Below are 24,045 nucleotides of genomic sequence, written 5' to 3' on the forward strand. Positions count from 1 at the left end.
GACCAGCCACTCGAAGCACTTAGTGATGATGGGAGTAAGTGCAACTGGGCGGAAGTCGTTGAGGTTCGCCGCAGTGGAGTGTTTTGGCACGGGCATGATGGAGACGATTTTAAGGCATGTGGGGACAACTGCTTGGGCAAGTGAAGGCTGGTAGCTGTGTTCCAATAATCTTCTGCGCCTTGTGGATGACGTGCTGAAGAGTTCTCCTCTCCACCTCCGTGCAGCTGAGATAGCACACAGAGATGCCATGTGTTAGTTGCTCTCTGTGGTTCTGCGGTAGAAGGTTGTCAGCAGCTGTTGGGGCAGACCAGCCTTTTTCAATGTTCTTAGGAAGAACAGTTGTTGCTGTGCCTTCTTGGCCAGCGCAGCGGTGTTGTTGGACCATGTGAGATCCTCCAAAATGTGTGTGCCCAGAAACCTAAAGCTGGACACTCTCTCCACACTGTCCCTGTTGACGAGAGGCAGGTATATCTCCACTCTTTTCTTTTTTTTCCCCCCTCTCCTCTGACATCTTTATTCCCTCTTTGGCTATACTACTATGGTAGTCTAGGGGTCCTATCTTTGCACTTCTCACTTTTTCTCCCTCTTGTTCTTTCTCTTTTCTTTTCCCTTAGTTTCAAGTTAAAAAGTTAAATTGAAGCTGTACATTAACTGTATAATTTTATATGCCGATTGGTTTATTCTTGTACAACTGCTTCTATTCAAACAATTAAAAAAAAAAGTGGTCATAAATAAATAACGTATTTTTGCTGACACAACGAAATGCAGATGCAGGTTCACCAAAAAGTCACTAATTGGTGGAGTATCTCAGTGGGTCAGCCAGCATCTCTGGAGTGTATGGATAGGTAGCATTTTGGGTCGGGACCCTTCTTCAAACTGTGCTTTGCTCATTGTTCTATCTATTAATCTTTCTTCAAAACATTTCCTCGTTTTTTTCCAGATTTGGACATGTCCAAGGTAATAATTTTTGATTTAGCAGGAACAATCAGCTATTCTTTACAAAACGCATCTCAGGAACAAAGGGGTCAAAACTTAGAACAACATTAAATCATTCATCAATGTTGGATGACAAAATACTTTATCAGAAAAGCTGAACAGTAGTTAAACGAATAACGTCTTTTAACCACTATTCAGTTTTTCTGAAAGTCGACCAAGGGGATACAAGAACAGGTGTCATCCAGACTAGATTCTGACCTCTTGTGCCATCTGTGTGGAGTTTGCGCGTTCTCCGTGTGACCCTATGGGTTTCTTCAAGGTGCCGCAGTGTTCTCCAGCATCCCAAAGATGTGCAAGTCTGTCGGTCAATTAGCCTCTATAAAATTGTCCCTAGTGTGTATGAAGTGGTTGTAAAAGTGCGATACCAGGAAACTAGTGTGAATGGGAAGACCTGTTTTCATGCTGCATCTCTAAACTAAATTGTACTAATTTGGCCAGCTTCTGTAGATCAGTAGTGATTCTAAACTTCCCAAATGTTTACTCATTTACATAATGTAAATACTAATTAGAAAACATTAATGCTTAAGATCAGCTCAAAAGGTGTGAGCTATAGCTCAAACCAAGATATCCACAGATGCCCATGTCTTCCAAGGTAATTTCAGTAATATTTCAATGTAAACATTGGCAAAGGCTTTCAGACGGTTCCTCCAGGAGTTCCACTAATTGGAGAATATTTGGATGAAGTCCTGTGTTGCTGTTTTTTTTCATGAATATATGGATAATGTGAAGGGTTTCCTGTTTCCTCTAAAGTCCTAGAGTCATAGAGTGAAACAGTGTGGAAACAGGACCTCCAGCCCAACTTGCTCACGCTGGACAAGATGTCTCAGCTACACTATTCCCATCTGCCCTGGTTAGGTCAACAAAACCAAACCTGGCCTCGATTAAAAATAGGTTGCCGTTTGGTCGAAGCCAGTAGAGTGGGGTTGCTATTTCCTCACAGGCAGTCGAAGACGATCTCCTTCACTTCTCCCCCCCTTCTCTCCTTCCCTCCCGCACTCTCTAAAGGACTTACCGTGCTCTGTGGCAGCCGTTTACATTACTCTTCATTGCGCAGACGTGCGTGTGCATGTGCATGGTCGGTAGCAAAGATCCTGTAGGTTGCCGCTATGGTCGAGGCTTTCCAGGCAAGTGCCCAAAACCCCTAGCGGGTGGGGCGCAAGGTCTGCAGAGGGACAGGGGCATTAAGGACCATCTCCACTAGGTGGAGGAGGGTATCCATAGACGGAGATTGGTTGGTTCCCTGGTCGAGGAAGAACCGGAGGGCTTTGAGACCCTCCTGGTGGGGGATAGAGGTGGATGTCCCGACTGGATCACTCGACTGGATGTCCATGGTGAAGATGAGGGGATGGGGGCCTAGAGTATGGAATGCCCAGAGACGACAGAGTGTCCATCGCAGGAGATAGACCTCTGACCGACATCCACTATAAATCCACCGACTCCCATGGCTTTCCAGACTACACTTCTTCCCACCCTGCTTCCTGTAAGGACTCCATCCCCTACTCCCAATTCCTCCATCTACACGGTCAACTCTTCCCTTCCCTCCCGCACTACCCCCTCCCCGGGCACTTTCCCCTCGCAACCACAAGAGATACTACACTTGTCACCTTACTTCCCCCCCTTGACTCCAAGCAAGGACCCAAGCAGCCGTTCCAGGTGCGACAGAGGTTCACCTGCATCTCCTCCAAACTCATCTATTGCATCCACTGCTCTAGATGTCAGCTGATCTACATTGGTGAGACCAAGCGTAGGCTTGGCGATCGTTTCGCCGAACACCTCCACTTGGTCCGCATTAACCAACCTGATCCCCCTGTGGCTCAGCACTTCAACTGCCGCTCCCATTCCGAATCCGACCTTTCTGTCCTGGGCCTCCTCCATGGCCAGAGTGAGCAACACCGGAAATAGGAGGAGCAGCACCTCATATTCCGCTTGGGCAGTCTGCACCCCCGCGGCTTGAACATTGACCTCCAATTTCCAGTAGCACTTGCTGTCTCCTTCCCAGCTCTCCCTCAGCCCCCTCCTCATCGTTTCTTCTCTTCCCCACCCCCACATCAGTCCAAAGAAGGGTTTTGGCCTGAAACGTTGCCTATTTCTTTCACTCCATAGATGCTGCTGCACCCGCTGAGTTTCTCCAGCACTTTTGTCTACCTCCGATTTTCCAGCATCTGCACTTCCTTATTAAACACCTTTGCAATTCCTCAACTCAATCCACAGTGACTCTACTTCATCAGTCCCCATGTCTTCCCTCGCAAGGGTCTGAATTCCATCCCTCACCAGCAGAGCTACCCCCCCCCCCCCCCCCTCTGCCCACCTGCCTATCCTTTCTTTACGATGTATAACCCTAAATATTAAGTTCACATGCCCGATCCTCCTGCAGCCATGTCTCGGTAATCCCCACAATGTCATTCTACCAACCTCTAACTGAGCCTCAAGCTCATCTACTTTACTTCTTGTACTTCGAGCATTCATATGCAATATTTTTAAATCCTTGCGCATCTCACCTTTCACATTGATCCCTATTACACTTGGCCATACTCTCCTATCCCTTTGTGGGCTTTCTTTCCTGGTAATTCTGGGGTCATTAACTATCCCTTTATTCCCTTTCCCTTTAACTTCGTCCTTGACTAACCCATTTGACCCCCCCCCCCTCCTTATTTACTGAATGTGTAGCAGTGGCAAACCTGCCTGCCAGAATGCCACCTGCTACGGTGCAATCCGTCCCTTTTGTACAATTCCTCCTTACTCCAAAACAGATCCCAGTGATCTAAGAATCCAAATCCCTGCCCCCTGCACCAGTTCCTCAGCCACACATTCAGGTCCTGTATCTCCCTGTTCCTGCTCTCACCAGCACGAGGAACTGGAAGCAAACCGGACATAACCACCCTGGAGGTCCTGCTTTTCAGCACTTTTCCAGCACTTTTCTCTAAAGTCATGCTTCAGAATATTCATCCCCTTCTTTCGGACATAATTTGTGCCAACATGCACTACCACTTCCAGCTGTTCACCTTCGCCCTTGAGGATTTTCTGCACTCTGTCCATGACATCCTGGATACTGGCACCAGGGAGGCAGCACACCATCCTCGAATCCCATCTGTTGCCGCAGAAACCCCTGTCCGTACCTCTCACAATCAAGTCTCCAACTACCACGGCATTGCCTGACATCGGCCTCTTTGTTTTTGGCTCAACAGGACTTTTCGCTTCGCAAGCCAGTGCGCCGCTCAGTGCATCAACGTCTCCTGTCTCGACAGCTTCTAAGTGGTGAACCTGTTCACAAGAGGTACAACACACGAGGAGCTTTGCATTCCATGTTTCCCTCCCTTTCTCACTGTCACCCACCTTCTCTCTTCCAGTAGCAATGTTACAAAATTTTGAGATTTAAAAAATCAAGTCTGTAATTTATCCCATCAGATAAAGCATAAAAATAAGTTTAATTTGACACCTAATTCACTTTCATATCTCAAGTATTTAAAAAGTTATGGCCATTTTCATACTCGGAAATTAGCATCTTGTTCCCTATTGATTTTCTATGGACATAACAAAAAAGCTGTGATCATGGACAGTCAAAAGCCCATAACCTTCTTAAAAATTAAGAGAACTGAATGAAATTTTCAGTTATCGTAGATTGAAGCATTCTGAAACAAACATAAAATAATCTAACTTGGATGACCTGAAATTAAAGCATATAATTAGTTAGTTACCCAAGTGTAGCAAATTTCAAACTTCAATTACTAGATCTAAACATCTATCCATTTCTTAATAAATAATTAACGTTTTTAAATAGCCCAAGTGTCCAAATAATAATCATAAATAATTCACAATAAAACATGATTTTAAAATCTCATTTACATTCATTTATAGGCCAAATGGAAGGAATTTAGTGTTCAATTGCTGTAAATTAAAGTCCATTTTAAATCGGCTTTCTAGTGGGATCCTGTGAACGCGCTGGTTTAGAACATTCACATTGCAGTGGATTTGTGCCCTCAAATGCCCACAAAAATACTGCGGGATATAAAGAGCCCAAAATTAGCTACTCGCTATAGAAAACTTTATGTACAGGGTTCTTAAGAAGCCCCTTTTAATGTAAAAATAAGGTACATACCTTTAATTGTTTGCTTTATAAAACCCTGGGGCTGCGAGAGGTCGCGGGTTTAGAGAGTGATTTTTAAACTACTATAACTATTATACAAGGCCAATAAAAACTAATAATACCTTTTGCGACGGGGTCTTTCAGCGATTTTTCGTTAATGATTTACTAGGCTGAACATTTTCGATTGCAACAGCCTAGTAAAAATCGCGTTTTAAACCCGCCCCCTCTAAACAGCGCCAAAATCACACACACAGGGTGGGGCAGATTCTCAGCCACGATTCAGGTAGGTTTTGTAACATACCTACTTCCAGTACCTTAGGTGTAACAATCTTACTGTAGTTTCTCGGGCAAACCCAATGCCATCCACTTGCTTCTCCAGTTCCCCATCATGGTCCTTCAGGAGCTGTACCTGGATGCACTTCTCACATTTGTAGCAGCCAGAGGCACCAGCGATGTCCTTGACCTCCCACATACTGCAAGCATCATACTGAATCAGCTTGCTTGACATCTCTTTCTTTCATCTCTCCCTCTCCAGCGTTTGGTGTGGCATCCTTCCTCAGCCTCCTCGCCAAAGACTCGCAGCAAAAGACTAGTACCTTTCTCACAGGGCATTTCACTCGACAGGGCCGCACCCAGACAGGACCACACCCCTTGATCAATTCTTGCTTATATCAGATGCTAAATTGCCTAATTGTCCAATTTACCAATCTTCCAATCTAATTTTCAACCAATCCCCACACTTACTCCTAACCATCCTTCCTCTGATGAGCTTGGAAGTATGTGCTTTTTCCAACCTGCACTCAAAGACTGTTAAAGTGCTGTTTGCCCTCTTTTTAAACCTGCACTCAAGACTCATATAACCATATAACCATATAACAATTGCAGCACGGAAACAGGCCATCTCGACCCTTCTAGTCCGTGCTGAACACATAATCTCCCCTAGTCCCATATACCTGCGTTCAGACCATAACCCTCCATTCCCTTCCCATCCATATAACTATCCAATTTATTTTTAAATGATAAAAATGAACCTGCCTCCACCACCTTCACTAGAAGCTCATTCCACACAGCTAACACTCTCTGAGTAAAGAAGTTCCCCCTCATGTTACCCCTAAACTTCAGTCCCTTAATTCTCATGTCATGTCCCCTTGTTTGAATCTTCCCTACTCTCAGTGGGAAAAGCTTTTCCACGTCAACTCTGTCTATCCCTCTCATCATTTTAAAAACCTCTATCAAGTTCCCCCTTAACCTTCTGCGCTCCAAAGAATAAAGCCCTAACTTGTTCAACCTTTCTCTGTAACTTAGTTGCTGAAACCCAGGCAACATTCTAGTAAATCTCCTCTGTACTCTCTCTATTTTGTTGACATCCTTCCTATAATTAGGCGACCAAAATTGTACGCCATACTCCAGAATTGGCCTCACCAATGCCTTGTACAATTTTAACATTACATCCCAACTTCTATACTCAATGCTCTGATTTATAAAGGCCAGCACATCAAAAGCTTTCTTTACCACCCTATCTACATGAGACTCACCGAGTCAAGCCAACGGTCGTTCTCACTGCAGCTTTGTCCGTCCTCCACTCCTGTTTTTTGCGTAGCCTCCTCTCCGAAAACTCTTGAGCCAAAGACTCACACTTTACTCACAAGGCCGCTCCCTCAGAGCAGCCTTGCTTATATTGACTGATGCCTAATTTACCAATTTACAAACCAAATTCCTCAGCTTTAAACTGGTTTCCCCTTGTGACTTATTCACCTTTCCCATGGGTTTCAGCCAATCAGCTCTTCTCCCTGCTTCCCTTTGTTGCTGCTAGTCCAAGATTCACGTAAGCTCTGGCTCTGTAAGACTCTGCATTCACTGAACTTGAAGGATACAAGATGGCGCCGGAAATGTTGTAACTTGTATACTGTACCACCATGTAATCTAACATTCTTACACTCTTGCAGTTAAGTATGAATGTGCTTATGCATAGTAAGATTTTTACTGAACTGTATGCAAAAATGTCACTATATCTAGGTACATGTGACAATGATGTACCATTGAACCACTTAACTATTGTGATTGTATAATCAGTAACCAGCATGCAATTGGCATGCTGCCTATATGGGTTAAACACACATTACAAGACAAATATATTATTTCTCTCTTACCAGTACTATCAAAGATGCTTTATACTGTATGGTCATTATCCCACTGTTGTCCATTAGCTGTTACATTTCCTGCACTGCAGCAGTGACAACACTTCAAAAGTTCTTCATTAATTACAAAGTGTTTTGGGACATGCAGAATACTGAATTAAAAAAAACACTCTTTCACCGCAATTATTCTTTTCTGTTTGGAGACACAAGGAACTGCAAATGCTGGAATCTTGAGCAAAACAACAAAGTGCTGGCAAAACTCAGTGGGTCATGCAGCATCTCTGGAGGGAACGGACAGAATAACGTTTTGGCTCAGGGCTGACCTGAAACATAGCCTGTCTATTCTTTGTCCATTTCCCGAGTTCCTCCAGATGTGGTGTTTTATTCTCCTCCATTGCCTCATCCAATTGCTTCTTGTGAAACAATCCAATATTTGTACAATCCTGTTTAATTTAGAGATAAAGTGCGGAAACAGGCCCTTCGACCCGCTGTGTCCACACTGACCAGCGATCCCTGCACATTAACACTATTCTACACATATTAGGGACAATTTTCCACATACACCAAGCCTATTAACCTACATACTGTACATACCTGTACATCTTTGGAGTGTGGCAGGAAACCGAAGATCTTGGAGAAAACCCACGAGGTCACGGGGAGAACATAAAACTCCGTACAGACAGAACCCGTTGTCGGGATCGAACCCGGGTCTCCGATGATGCAAAAACAAGGGGGCAGATTATTATTTCAACGCCTGCAACAACCCACTATGAACCTCGTTCCTACCTTGTCAACGTCGATGGTGTTCTGTACCGGCGCAGTCGTTAACATCTACTGCCCATGAACAAACCGCGACCATCTCCTCCCAGTCCTTACACACCGCCATTGGTTTTCCAGGTACCTGCTGCTGTTGTCCGTCCCAGACCATCTGACCCCCGCATGTTTTCCCTGTGTTGTTCGGTTCCCTCATCCCCGAGGCCTCTAGTCATTCCCAGTGCCTCAAGTCCTGCAAGCTCGCCCCGTCGTTTCTCTCCAGGCTCCCTGGCTGCATTTTCTTTCTTGGGTTCTCCACCCAGCCCTACTAACTTTTCTGGAACGGAGGGGGGAGGGTTTTTCTGTACGCATTTGTGTCGGGTTAGCCTGACAGATATGGCGATTATATTAACCGCATATGTTTTAACAACTGGTGAATAACTCTTTTCTCTACGGGGAAGGATGTAGATTGGTTATTGCATGTGAACCAATCAGAGTAATGCATTAATATTAACTCCACCTTGCTGTACACTTTACATTAACACTCACTTCCCATATTACATAGTTGCACCGGTGGTAGAGATGAACTAACAACGTATTGTACTGTACCACCATGATTGATGATTAAAGCTGACTTTGAACACCAAACTGTGTCTGTACAGTTCTTTACATGTTTATATGTTCGTCACATATTTACAGGTTAGGTTAGGTAAGGAGGAGGTACAGAGACACCTGGGTGTCCTTGTACACAAGTCACTGAAAGTTGGTGTTCAAGAAGGAACTGCAGATGCTGGAAAATCGAAGGTACACAAAAATGCTGGAGAAACTCAGGGGGTGCAGCAGCATCTATGGAGCGAAGGAGATAGGTAACGTTTCGGGCCGAAAGCCTTCTTCAGACTGAAAGTTGGTGTGCAGGTACAACAGGCAGTGAAGAAAGCTAATGGAATGTTGGCCTTCATAACAAGAGGATTTCAGTATAGGAGTAAAGAGGTTCTTCTGCAGTTGTATAGGTTGTATAGGCCTCTGCTAAGACCCACATCTGGAGTATTGTGTACAGTTTTGGTCTCCTAATTTGAGGAAGAACATCCTTGTGATTGAGGCAGTGCAGCGTAGGTTCACGAGATTAATCCCTGGGATGGCGGGACTGCCATATGAGGAAAGATTGAAAAGACTAGGCTTGTATTCACTGGAGTTTAGAAGGATGAGAGAGGATCTTAATAATAATAATAATAATAATAATTTTATTTATAGAGCACTTTAAAAACAAACATAGCTGCAACAAAGTGCTGTACATCACTAATCATTGACAAAAAAGTTAATACACACCAAAAATAACAATCAAAAGAAATAGTAGGAAAAGACATGCAAAATAAAGAAACATCAAAAACACCACAAACAGAAGCAAAGCCTCAGGCATGGTCAAAAGCCAGGGAGTACAAATGTGTTTTAACACTGGATTTGAAGATGGACAGTGAGGGGGCCTGTCTGATGTGCAACGGCAGGGTGTTCCAGAGTGCCGGAGCAGCAACAGAGAAGGCTCTATCCCCTCTGAGCCTCCGACTAGACCTTGGTACCTCCAGGAGCAGCTGACCAGCTGACCCGAGGGACCGGGCAGGAGCGTATGGGTGGAGCAGCTCAGAGAGGTAAGGCGGGGCGAGCCCATTCAGAGATTTAAAAACAAATAACAGTATCTTAAAATGAACTCGAAAGTGCACCGGGAGCCAGTGTAGGGAGGCCAGAATTGGCGATATGTGCTCCCTCTTTCGAGTCCCTGTTAAAAGGCGAGCAGCAGCATTCTGAACCAACTGGAGATGAGCCAGTGAAGAATGAGCAACACCAAAATAGAGCGCGTTACAGTAATCCAGCCTAGATGTAATAAAGGCATGGATTACTGTCTCAAAATGCTGCCGCTCGAGAATGGGCTTCACCTTCGCCAGCTTCCTTAGGTGAAATAAGCTGGACTTAACCACCGCGCATATTTGGCGATCTAATTTAAAGTCACTGTCCATCCTAAAACCCAGGTTCACAACTGTTGGCTTCACGTACCTTGACAATGGACCTAAATCAACAAATGGAGGTTCACAGCAGCCATTGGGATCAAATAAAATCACCTCTGTCTTCTTTTCATTAAATCCAAGAAAGTTTAGGGCCAACCAGGACTTAATGTCATCAAGACAAGACAGAAGCGATTTTAGAGAAAAGGCGTCTTCCCCCCTCAGCGGCAAATAAAGCTGGGTATCATCTGCATAACAGTGGAAAGAGATGCCATGCTTTCTAAGGATGGAACCCAGAGAAAGCATGTACAGCGAGAAAAGCAGGGGCCACAGAATCGAACCCTGTGGAACCGCATATGACAGGGGAGCGGAAGAGGATTCAAACCCAGCAAGGCTAACACACATGGTTCTGCCCGCCAGATAGGACCTGAACCATCCCAGGGCACTGCCGCAGATGCCCACTAACTGCTGTAGCCGAGATAATAAGATATTATGGTCCACCGTATCAAAGGCGGCAGACAAGTCCAGCAGGACAAGAACCACACAATCCCCAGAGTCATTAGCCAGGAGGATGTCGTTAAAAACCCTTAGCAATGCTGACTCCGTGCTGTGCATGGTTTTAAATCCAGACTGGAAGATCTCCCGAATATCATGCTCCTCCAGGAATAGTTTTAGCTGAGCATAAAAACATATAGAAACATATAAAATTATAAAAGGACTGGACAAGCTAAGTGCAGGAAAAATGCAGGGCCTCCAGCGGCCCATTCCAACGACACCTCGGCCTGGACACATTGACCCATCAGTGCAATGTCTCGTCGCCTCTCCTGGCCAATGCACTGACTCCATGCACCGGCGCGCCCCCTTTGGTCAACCACAGAACGCCGAAAGTGCGGACAGTGAGACGCCAGCCCATTCACCGGCACCAGTCCTCTACCTCATCCACCACTGCTGCCATCTGGAGAGATTTCTGTACACAGTCTGCACTCACCATGCTTCATTGTCTCAAAGGCACCCCAGTTTTGTCAGTGGCTAACACCAATTAAATCACTCTACACCTCCATCCCTAACCAGGAGGGTCTTAAAGCCCGCCGTTTTTTCCTCGACTGCAGAACCAACCAATCACTGTCTACTAATACTCTCCTCCACCTAGCGGAGCTGGTCCTTACTCTCTACAACTTTTCCTTTGTTCCTCCGATTTCCTCCAAATCCAAGGCGTAGCTTTGGACACGCACATGGGCCCCAGCTATGCCTGCCTCTTTGTAGGGTATGTTGAACAATCCCTGTTCGAGGCGCACCGTGGCCCTATCCCCGAGCACTACCTCCGCTACATTGATGACTGCATTGGTGCTATCTCCTGCACCCATGCAGAACTAACTGACTTCATCCATGTCACCACTAATTTCCACCCGGCACTCAAATTCACCTGGACCATTTTCGTCATCTCCCTACCATTTCTAGATCTCACCATTTCCATCACAGGCAACAGACTACTGACCAATATCTATTACAAACCCACTGACTCCCATAGCTATCTGGACTACACTTCCCACCCTGCTTCCTGTAAGGACTCTATCTCCCCCCCCCCCCCCCTTGCCCCCCCCCCTCGCACTCCCCCCTCCCCCCCCCCTTCCCCCTACACACCCATTCCCCCCCACACCCATTCCCCCACCACACCCCTCCCTCCACCCACACGCCCTATCTCCCCACTACCCCCCACCCCCCTCAGGATCAGGAGCATCACAACTGTGCAGTTGGGGGCTATGCGTGAGTGGTGGAATATTGCTTTGGGGGACCAGGCCACCCGTGTGAAAATGGGACCCAAGTATGACTCTATAACTAGGATTGTAAGTAATCAGATGTGAATATCTGCCATTGTCTTATTTCAGCATGCCTTACAAACTAAAACTATTTACTAGTTTCAATTAGAATCTACGCTGTAAATGTGCAACAATTTTAAAAGTTAATTTCATTAACCTGGATCAGCTCTTATTTCCTCCATGATGACTGGACGAAGATTAACAGTTACTTTTCCAATAAAAAATTAGCATTTATAATTCAGGTGAATTTCTTGTGAGCATTCTGCCTGTGACTCTCGACTATAATCAAATTCATTGTCTTTTTTCATCTAACTATTAAACAATATGTGTCAGCTGGAATGTATCAGAATGAATGTAGACTGCCGCCTGCTCTTTTGAAGTGTGAAAATAATAAGTTGAAGCAAACCATGAATAATTCATGAGAGCACCCAACCAGAATAATGTAAAGACAGCAAGGTAGCTCTGTAATGAGATGAATTCACCCTGTCAGATTATATCAATTTATTAGCTATATTCCAACTTGTTGCTAGGCAATGCCTAATGCTAACATGACGACAATTTTGATGAATGCAGTTAGCGGGAGGTTTCCTCTTTGCCTGATGCAAGATCACAGATAGCAGGACTAATCACGTGTTTTAATTTAAAATATTGCCAGAATTTTGCTTTAGTTTTAATTTTGGTTACTTTTTTTTCATTTATTTAAATAAATATCTCTTAATTACCTGCCTCATAGATTATTCCACGTTTAGGACAACACTTGCGCTGCCCTGTCTACAAATTGGAAGAGAGCACCTCTGTTTCTATCCGGGTAGCATACAACAGTATGAACATGGAATTCTCCAATTTCAAGCAACATCCCCTTCTCTTCAACCTGCGCCCACCTCCGCACCTGTGCCCACACATTTCTGCAAACTTCTCCCAACCCCCCTGGTCATCATGCTCCTCCCCCCTCCTCTGTACAGTCGAGTCCTATCCACAAATCTGATATCTCCCTTTTATCCCTCCCTCCTCTCGTCCACTATTCCTTTTCACCCATATCCCTCACTCTGACTTTACATTTCACTCCTTTTCTCTCCCTATCTGTTATCCTATGGTGGTCTTTTCACCTCCAGCTTTTGTCACTTTCTCTACCCATCTGCCAATGAAACCCCCTCACCTCTAGCCATTGCCTTAATGCCAGGCAACTACTTATCTATCTCACAAATATCAATTATTCCCCATTTTCCAAACACCCACGACAAATCCCTCCTACCTGCAACATGCAACACCATCTCCTTGACCATCAATACTATTCCCGATTACTAATACACCTTCTCCAATATCACATGACTCTGTTATTACTGTCTGAAGAAGGGTCTCGACCTGAAACGTCACCCATTCCTTCTCTCCAGAGATGCTGCCTTTCCTGCTGAGTTACTCTAGCTTTTTGTGTCTATCTTCCATTATTACTGATGGGACTTGACATCCTAAAGTTGAAATGACCTCCACTTACTTTCACTAAACTTTTACAGATTTGAATTCCAGACAAGTTCTGACCCAAGTGTTGCGATGATTGGATTCTACATTTGTCTTGGTCACCCTGCCATAGAAATGATGCTCTTAAGCTGGGAAAGGTTCAGATAAGATTTACAAGGATGTTGCCAGTACTTGAGGGCTTGAGCTACAAGGAGAGGTTGGGCAGGCTAGGACTTTATTCCTGGGAATGCAGGAGGCAGAGGGATGATCTTGTAGCGATGGATAAAAACATGAGGGGAATAGATAGGGTGAATACACACAGTATTTTACTCTGGGTGGGGGGGATCAAGAACTAGAGGGCCGAGGTTTACATTGACAATGGAAAGATTTAACAAGAAACTGAGGGACTATTCTTTCACACAGAGGGCAGTGGGTACACGGAATAAGAGGAGCTAATTGAAGCATGTGCAATAACAACATTTAAATGACATTTGAACAGGTACATGGACAGGAAAGGTTTAGAGGGATATGGGCCAAACACTGGCAAATGAGTAAGCTTAAACGAGGCATCTTTTTCAGCATGGGCAAGTTGGGCTGAAGGGCCTGTTTCTGTGTTGTGTGGTTGCATTTTCATTGAAATGAGTCCTCAATATGTAGATACTCTTGAAGCTCTGAAATATTTTCCTTTTTGTATTCAAGAATATTACAGATACTCTACCTTAAGTTTTTTCTGATACTTTTTAAAATCTGGTAAATCAAATTACAAACATTACTGGACATATTTAATTCTAAGTCTAACATATTTTAAAGTTCAGACTGAAACTTTAAGAAAGCATCTGCAGCATATTTTGAATCAATGCCAGAGTAAAACATTGCCTTTTCATCTCCTCGGTTTTCTCTCATTATTTGACTTGTCATACCATTCCACTGGTTTCATAGAAACATAGAAACCTAGAAAATAGGTGCAGGAGTAGGCCATTCGGCCCTTCGAGCCTGCACCGCCATTCAATATGATCATGGCTGATCATCCAACTCAGTATCCTGTACCTGCCTACTCTCCATACCCCCTGATCCATTTAGCCACAAGGGCCACATCTAACTCCCTCTTAAATATAGCCAATGAACTGGCCTCAACTACCTTCTGTGGCAGAGTTCCAGAGATTCACTACTCTCTGTGTGAAAAATGTTTTTCTCATCTTGGTCCTAAAGGATTTCCCCATTATCCTTAGACTGTGACCCCTTGTCCTGGACTTCCCCAACATCGGGAACAATCTTCCTGCATCTAGCCTGTCCAACCCCTTAAGAATTTTGTAAGTTTCTATAAGATCCCCCCTCAATCTTCTAAATTCTAGCGAGTACAAGCCAAGTCTATCCAGTCTTTCTTCAAATGAAAGCCCTGACATCCCAGGAATCAGTCTGGTGAACCTTCCCTGTACTCCCTCTTACATTTTACATTTTTGATAGGATAGCAAGGTGAAACTGAAATTGCTTATTCAGAAGCAGACTGCATGGTAGAACTGGTTTATAGAGATAGCAAACATGCTGCAATGAAGATGTCAGTTCACCTCATTCTTTGATTTCGCTATGACGGTACTTAAAATACTACAGATGAACCCATTTAAATAATTTTCTGACAGGTTATTACCTGGACAGAAATTGAAATTTTTTTTTGTGTCCATTATCGTCAATAACGGAGAGCACTTTCAACTAATGTACTTTTCAATGAATGCATTTTGCTCTTATTACATAATGTACAACAGTACATTATAAAATTAATACACATATTGTTTATTAGATTAAATAAGAGGCTTACTGAGGGGCTCTGGGTAACATAAGGGGCATTTAAGAGGCTTTTAGATTGGCACATGGATTTGTGAAAATGAAGGGATGTCGATCAAATATGGGCAAAGGAGATTAGTTTAACTTGGCATCATGTTTGGCACAGACATTCCGTACCTATGCTGTACTGTTTTATTTTCTATGTACATTTTAGTATAGTTTACAGTTACAGCGCTGAAACAGGCCTTTTAGGAGACTTGTTACCTAAACTTTTAGTCTGCCTCATCAATTTTGGCACCACCATCTTACATTCCCGGGATAACTCCTTTGCTGCCTGGTCAGCACAACAATTACCAATGTCTGTCGGGGTCTGTCCTTTTGTGTGTGCACCTGGAAAATATGGATCACTTTCCGTACCTTGGAAGTCACCTCTCCTCCAATGTCGACCGTGATGACAAGATCCAACATTGTCTTAAGTGTGCAGGAACAGCTTTTGGATGTCTTTCAAAATCATGACATCCGAACAGACATCAAAATGTTAGTGTACAAGGCAGTGGTGATTCCAACGCTCCAGTATCTCTCAGAAACCTGGACACCATATCGATGCCATCTGAAAACACTTGAAAAGTTCCATCAACGATGTCTTCGCAGCAGCTTAAATATCAGTTGAGAAGACAGAAGAACCATCGTCAGCGTGCTGAATGAAGCAAAAACATCTAGCATCGAAGCCTTCGACATCAAGAATCAACTAAGATGGGTCGACCATGTTGTTCAAATGGAAGACGACCATCTACCAAAGCAAATCTTCTACTCCGAGCTTAAAGAAGGCAAACGGAAAAGAGGCGGACAAAAGAAGAGATTCAAAGACGCCTTAAAAGCCAGCATGAAGAAATGTGCAATCGAGATCGACAATTGGAAAACCAATGCCAAGAACAGGAAACTCTGGCGAACCATCATCCTAGAAGGAACAGTGACCTTTGAAGCCAAGAGATGCGCAGAATTAGAAGAAAAGAGAAGAAAACGGAAAGAAAGGCAGCAACAACCAAAGCCTGATCTGCCATCTGCACTTACCTGTCTTGAATGTCGAAGAACTTACAAAGCCAGGATTGGACTCATAAGACAGGATTCTTCTTTTTCTCCCATTCCTTATGTTCTTTAATACATCCACATATCTTTCTCAAGGTATCTGGTGGTCTGTCTCCTTAATTATTGTTTAACTCTATTCCAAGCTTCAATGATGCCTCCTACCAATTAGCCATTATTACAGCCTCTTTATGTGCTTTTACTTCTTCATAATATTTTCTCCATAATCCAATCACTTCCTTCGCTGCATCACAGTTACTGCATTGCCAAATAATCTTCTATATGTATCTCATTCCCTTCAATGTTCCAACCCCTCCTTCGGTCCACAAATCAACTCCTAATTTCTTATTTAATGCTCCTGAAAAATACTTAAATCTTTCCGTTTTCTGCAGGAACTTGCTGCATACTAATTGTAGCGGAATTTCTGGATCTTCCATCGTATCTCGGTCAATTTGGTTCCCCATTGTTACCAACAATGGACGCAATATCGCAAACGATTCACACTCCACTCGCAACTTCCTGAGACTGAACAAATTCGCTCCCAAACAATGGCCAAAAGTTCTTCAACGCGCCAGCAAGTCTCTCCCACAATTAACACACAATCAATCTAACCTTTCAATACAATCGGTCTCTCCTTTCAATCCAGTACCCCAAAAATTCCTGCACAATATCTCACGCACAAAAATTCACACAAGCTTTCAAACCTGTAAACAATTTGAAGTCTGTAAACAATCTTGTCAGCAAATGATCTATGGTGCTTTAATCTAAGGTGCAACGGAACAATCAAACACTTCAACAGCAAATCTCCTACACCCAAAACACTTCATTCTAGACAAAGACAGATGAGCTCATAACACGCAAGCAAAATCGTACTTAAACACAAAATTATACTACCAATCACTATCATGCAAAAACACACTGCAATATAAAACACAAGCATTCGTCTAATAACACTTTCAAGTTCAAGTGAGTTTATTGTCAAATGTCCCTGTATAGGACAATGAAATTCTTGCTTTGCTTAAGCACACAGAAAATTGTAAGCATTTACTACAAAACAGATAAATGTGTCCATATACCATGATATAAATATATACACACATGAATAAATAAACTGATAAAGTGCAAATAGCAGAAAGTGGTTATTTATAATCAGTGTTTTGTCCGAGCCAGTTTAATAGCCTGATGGCTGTGGGGAAGTAGCTATTCCTGAACCTGGTTGTTGCAGTCTTCAGGCTCCTGTACCTTCTGCCTGAAGGTAGCAGGGAGATGAGTGTGTGGCCAGGATGGTGTGGGTCTTTGATGATACTGCCAGCCTTTTTGAGGCAGCGACTGCAATAAATCCCCTCGATGGAAAGAAGGTCAGAGCTGATGATGGACTGGGCTGTGTTTACTACTTTTTGTAGTCTTTTCCTCTCCAGGGTGCTCAAATTGCCGAACCAAGCCATGATGCAACCGGTCAGCATGCTCTCTACTGTGCACCTGCACTTTCGCTAACTGTATTTTTAAATTACTCAAATCATGCTGGTGTCAATCAACCGAACTCCCACGAGTACAAAAGACTTTCCCTTCAAAGTACTTCACTTGGCGGTACTTTTCCCACTAACAGGTACCCATTCCTCTCCCAAGATATACTTGACGAAACTCTTCCTCTCAAGGTACTTTTTCCACTAACAGGTACTTCTTCCTCTCCCAAGTTACTTTTCCACTAACAGGTTACTCATACCTGGAACCGAAGGATATGCCCCCTTGATTGCACAGCCATGATTTGGACTCCAATTACAATAGTAGTCTTAATCACACTATATTAACATACAGTCACGATTCAAACTATGATTACAACAGTAGTATCTAACACTCCAAAAACTCAAAATTAATGGCAATACACAATAAACCAATGGCAATATTAAACACACTTTACACTATAATATTCAAACAATTTCAAGTTAACAAACGATCTAATATATACATTTTTATTAATGTACAGTAGCCAGTGCCCTCAATATATGAATGCCCAGAATAGATCAATGAAGGATGTCTATACAATAACCCGTGTCCTTCAATATGAAGTCCTGAATTTGTTAAAATTTGGACCGAAGAATTTAGACATTTAAACCCCCGTAACTACCATTCCCACTATTTTAACTCTTTTCCCACAAATGCGAATAATAGACGCGTCTCCCAATTCACTTCAGCACATCTCTGCTTTGCGCTGGCTTTCAATGCCGATTTTTAAAGTGTCCTTCCAATCGCACCCTCAGCACCGACACAGTACTTACTTCTCTTAGCACTGTCTTCCTACTCAGCTCTGTCTCTTAAGATACCCCGTACCCAATTCTGGTATCCCAGTCTGAGTGAGGACTCCAAGCCCTGATATTTACTGGTGTCGGGCCAACTCAATAGTACCCGACCTCAACAGCCGTTGACTATCTAAGGTCTGAGGACTTTAACCCGATAAAGAAAAGCCTTGTGAGCCTAACCCCCACCACTTACTCTACGCAAGGACTCTAACTCTCACCCTCAGTGCTTGCCAGACTACTATTCTTCTGATCTTGTTGGGAATCCAAACACAAGTACGCAAATGATTGATTCGTCCCGATCAGCGAAGCGGGGAAAACCGATGCGAAAGCCGCACCGTGGCGCCGATTTCTCCTCTCGCAATCTGGAACGACAAAACTCCCTGACCACAAATTTATGTTTGGCACTCTGTTGAAATCCCAGACGAGCCCTCAATCAGCTTCTGCTCCTATTCTCACCCCGTTAGTCTGGTTCAGTAAAACACTGAGTCAAGCACTGGATCAACTAACGTTATTTTCCAATCACAAAAACACTGCCAATACGATGCCTAACCAACACCGCGGGTCCGATCCTTGTCTCTACTCATTAATTGACAGTTCCCCAACCCAATCACAAAATATCCCATTACATTGTTTCCACAGAAAGTTCCTAACGTAAAACAGTTCCCCTTAGTAACTAAACATTTTACCAGGTAATGTAAACAATTTGGGCAAGGCCCCTCTCGTTGACCAATCACAAATAGCAGTGCAAAGACCATGCAACAAAGTTAACAATAGTATTATAACCCATCGTTTCCAAACCAATCCTGATCATGCATTTGCAGCAGGACTCAGCTCCTTCTACAAAACCCTCATACTTATTAACAATTAAAGGACATCTGGACATGACACTGTACGTAACGTCCTCCCATGCCACAGACATTCTGAAGCCATGATCCTCTTGGTCTTTGCAGCCTTTGCAAAAAGATGCCAAGCAGGTTTTGCAAAGGCAGAAATCCTCCATTTTTTTAGACACTAAAATGGCCAATGTTATCATTCCCTTTTTTTTTATCATATTATGATAACCAATAATACAAAAAGATGACACAGTTCCAGCCAAATAACCTAACATGATGGTAATGTAACTTATCAGAACTCCAAAGAACTTCCTGAGTTTGCATGGGCATAGCTGTATGACTTCTGACATGAGTCTTCATCTCCCTGGTTTGCATGTGCATGAATCCTCTTCGTCCATCTTGTTAGTTGTATCTGTTCTTGACTCTCGATGGGTATGATTTTACCTAAGAAATTTATTGATAAAAGTTAGTGGCCTACTCTCCCACTGATACTCTTGCAGTGGTGAAGATGCACCCATACATTTCTCCTTTCTACCTTCTCTGCTGTTGGAGTTGTCAGAAGAACCTGGTAAGGTCCTTCCCAACGAACCTCCAACCCTTTCCTTGCCCAATTCTTTACAAGGACATAGTCCCCAAGCTTCACCTTAGTAGAAGAGATCAACAGAGGCAATTCAGAGCTCCTGGGGAAAACCCACGCAGGTCACTGGGAGAACGTACAAACTTTGTACAAACAGCACCTGCAGCCAGGATCAAACCCGGGTCTCCAACGCTATATGACACTGCGCCAATAAGATACCCTCTCATCCTTCTAAACCCCAGTGTGTAGAAGCCCAGCCGCTCCATTCTCTCAGCATATGATAGCCCCACGGTCTTATTGAAACATATAAGATTGTTAAGGGTTTGGACACGCTAGAGGCAGGAAACATGTCCCGATGTTGGGGGAGTCCAGAACCAGGGGCCAGAGTTTAAGAATAAGGGGTAAGTAATAGGTAGGAGTGAAGGGGTCCTTTTCAGAATGGCAGGCAGTGGCGAGTGGAGTGCCGCAAGGCTCGGTGTTGGGACCGCAACTGTTTACCATATATATTAATTATTTGAAAGAGGGAATTAGGAGCAACACCCGCAAGGTTGCGGATGACACAAAGCTGGGTCAGTTTAGAAGAGTGAGGGGGGAATCTTACAGAAACATATAAAATTATTTAAGGACTGGACAAGCTAGATGCCGGAAAAATGTTCCCAATGTTGGGCGAGTCCAGAACCATGGGCCACAGTCCTAGAATAAAGGAGAGGCCATTTAAGACTGAGGTGAAAAAAAAAGTTTTCACCCAGAGAGTTGTGAATTTGTGGAATTCCCTGCCACAGAGGGCAGTGGAGGCCAAATTATTGGATGGAAAAAAGAGAGCTCTAAGGGCTAGTGGAATATGGGGAGAAGGCAGGCACTGGTTATTGATTGGGGACGATCAGCCATGATTAGAATGAGTGGCGGTGCTGGCCCAAAGGGCCGAATGGCCTCCTCCTGCACCTATTTTCTATGTTTCTATGTTTCTAAACAATTTAGAACGGAGATGAGGAAATACTTTTTCTCACAGAGAGTTGTGTCTGTGGAATTCTCTGCCTCAGAGGATGGTGGAGGCCAGTTCTCTGGATACTTTCAAGAGAGAGTTAGATAGGGCTCTTAAAGATAGCAGAGTCAGGGGATATGGGGAGAAGGCAGGAATGGGGTACTGAGGGGATGATCAGCCATGATCACATTGAATGGCGGTGCTGGCTCGAAGGGCCGAATGGCCTACTCCTGCATCTATTGTCTATTGACTTCCATCCTGGTCATTATTATTTCTTCCTGCTCCCTTTCGGCTGATGTTACAGAAGCTTGATAGCATGCACCATTTGACTCACCTCTGTTTCCAGGCTTCTGAACGGGTCCTTTTAAAAGCTAAAGTAATATCCGACTCACCTCTACCCCATTGCAGACATTGGACATTGTCCATGAAGCTGATGCATTACAATTCTGAGAACTATATTCTGCACTGTATCTTCCCCTGTGCTCGATCTATTATACTTGATTGTATTTACGGACAGTATTATCTGATCTGAGTTGAAAGGAGGCAAACAAAGCACTTCACCAGGTTTATGTGATAATAATGAACCTAAACCTTTGAGTCACTGACAATAATCACTGCAATGTTGAATTACACCAGCAATTGTTATCACCTTGTGCCCTGTCCAAAATGCATCCTAAATAACATACCTTATAATTAACAGCACCACATGATCCAGTTCTCGGCCAACCAACAAGCTAAGCACAGCTAAGCAAAACCTGTGATCAAAAAAAAATCAGATCATTTGTAGGGGCGATATAAATTACTCAGGTACAAGGCCGAATGGCCTACTCCTGCACCTAATTTCTATGTTTCTATGTTTCTGTGTTAAATGTGCTTGTCTCTGTTTTCGGTATTCTACGATATTCTACGTCAATCACTCGTTCCAATCTTGCTTAGTTCTCTATTTGCTTAAGCAGCTAAAATATTTATGCTTCCAGGTGTGCTGTCTGCAAAAATCTTTCAAAGTGATTGACCGCTCAGCCAATTTTGTTCTGATCACAATTGGTAGATTCAATGGAGTATCTGAACTGGAGCTGGACAGCAGCAGGCAATTGGTACCAGGAGCCCCGGACTTAAATCTGAAGAACTCTGAAGTTCAGTGAACACAAATTCAAGCCAAGTGTTTAAGAACATTCAATGGAACCCGTGCTAATGTCGTTGGCAGCTATCCCTGATATCCTATTCCAAGGAAAAGTGTTCATGTCCAAGTCTGGAACCTTCCCTTAACTGAATTGAGAGAATAATGCAAGTGAATATAGTGCATTGGATTCCTGGACTGTGTGGTGCATTTGGTGAATCACTTAGCCCAGGAATTGCAGGGATAAGCATTTGACAGCAGTCAGTAATCTATTGTGTAAAGCACAGTGCATAATGTTGTAATGTTTAATCACACAACTCAGGATTTTATTCAATAGTGATCCCACTCACCTTAATAAGTGCAAATAAAAGCTATAGTAGACCATAAATCCCCTTATACCTGCCCTGCCATTCAATAAGATCATGGCTGGTCTTTTACCTCACTAAATCTTCCTGGCATTAAGCCTATATTCTTCAAATCCCTTAATGTCTAAGCATATATAATTTGTCTTGAGTCTCCTTATCTCCTTCAAGTGGGGAATTAGGGTTGGGGTTAATTGCCTAAAGATTAATTGTCCTTTGCCTAAAGAATTCTCTTCACATCTGTCCTGAACAACCCATCACATTTTATGAGACTAAACCTTGGTTGTAGACACTCCAACAAGACAATCTATCCCTGCACTTACCAATCCCAAGTCCCACAAGTGTGTTTCAATTAGATCACCTTTTATCCTTCTAAGCTCCAGAGCATATCATACCAGTCTGCTTAATTTATCCTTGTAGGAGAAATCCCATATCTCAGGAATCAATTTGTTAAAATGTTAGTACACTCCCTTATTTGTAAGTATATTCAGTACAGTGGCACAGCTGGTAGAGCTGCTGCCTCACAGTGCCCGAGATACAGGTTTAATTCTGACTTTGCGTGTTGCACAGTTTCCTTACGACCAGGTGGGTTATCTCTGGGACAATGGACAATAGACAATAGTGGCAGGAGTAGGCCATTCGGCTCTTCGAGCCAGCACCGCCATTCAATATGACCATGGCTGATCATCCACAATCAGTACCCCGTTCCTGCCTTCTCCCCATATCTCTTGACTCTGCTATCTTTAAGAGCTCTATCTAACTCCCTTGAAAACAACTAGAGAACTGGCCCACTGCCCTCTGAGGCAGAGTATTCCACAGACTCACAACTCTCTGGGTAAACAAGTATTTCCTCATCTTTGTTCTAAATGGCTTACCCCTTATTTTTAAACTGAGGCCCCTGGTTCTGGACTCCCCCAACAGCAGGAACATTTGTCCTGCCTCTAGCATGTCCAATCCCTTAATAATCTTATATGTTTCAATAAAATTCTTACCGGGGTTGCCGGGTTGGAGCTCCGAAGTGCTGGGACTGCTGACTTTGACACCATGGAGCTGTGGTCTGCGGAGTTTCCAGCCACTGTAGCAGAGGATGGAGGGACAAGGATTATGTGCAGGCAGATTTGAATTGGTCATGGCATAATGTTTGGCACAGACACTGTGGGCCAAAGGATCCGTTCCTGTGGTGAACTGTTCTACCTTCTATGATTTCTCCAATTAACATTATATTCTAGATTCACCATGACTATCACCATTTTATTCAAAAAGAAAGACACTGAAAAATCCTTCTTTTCATGCAAGTCCTTTTAAAAACATGACAAACAAAAAGGAAGTTGCATATGCAGTTGGCATATGTACAAAGGCAAGTACATGTTTGAAATACAAGGAACTGTGGATGCTGGAATCTTGAACAAAGCACAAGAAACTCAAGTCAGGCAGCATCTGTGGAGTTAATGGATAGCTGATGTTTCATATTGGGACCCTCCAGAGTGTAGTAATGGGTAGAAAGCTGGAAAAGAGAGGTGGATGTGGGGCAAAATCTGGCAAGTGAATAGATGGATAAATGTGAGAGGGATTTGGCAGAAGATGGAGTATGTGACAAAAGATAGATAAAAGGTGATGAAGGGTGCCAGATAAGTAGAGAAGATGAGTTAAACGAAAAGCCAAAGGGAACTATATAAATGCAATGGGTCGGGGGAAGGGGGGGGGGGGGATTAAAGGGAAATTAGGGAGAGGGATTGAAGATGAGGGCATAAAGGGAGGGAAAATATGTTTCATTTGTA

The sequence above is a fragment of the Leucoraja erinacea genome, chromosome 9, assembly GCF_028641065.1.
Source record: "Leucoraja erinacea ecotype New England chromosome 9, Leri_hhj_1, whole genome shotgun sequence".
In the NCBI taxonomy this organism is placed as follows: domain Eukaryota; kingdom Metazoa; phylum Chordata; class Chondrichthyes; order Rajiformes; family Rajidae; genus Leucoraja; species Leucoraja erinaceus.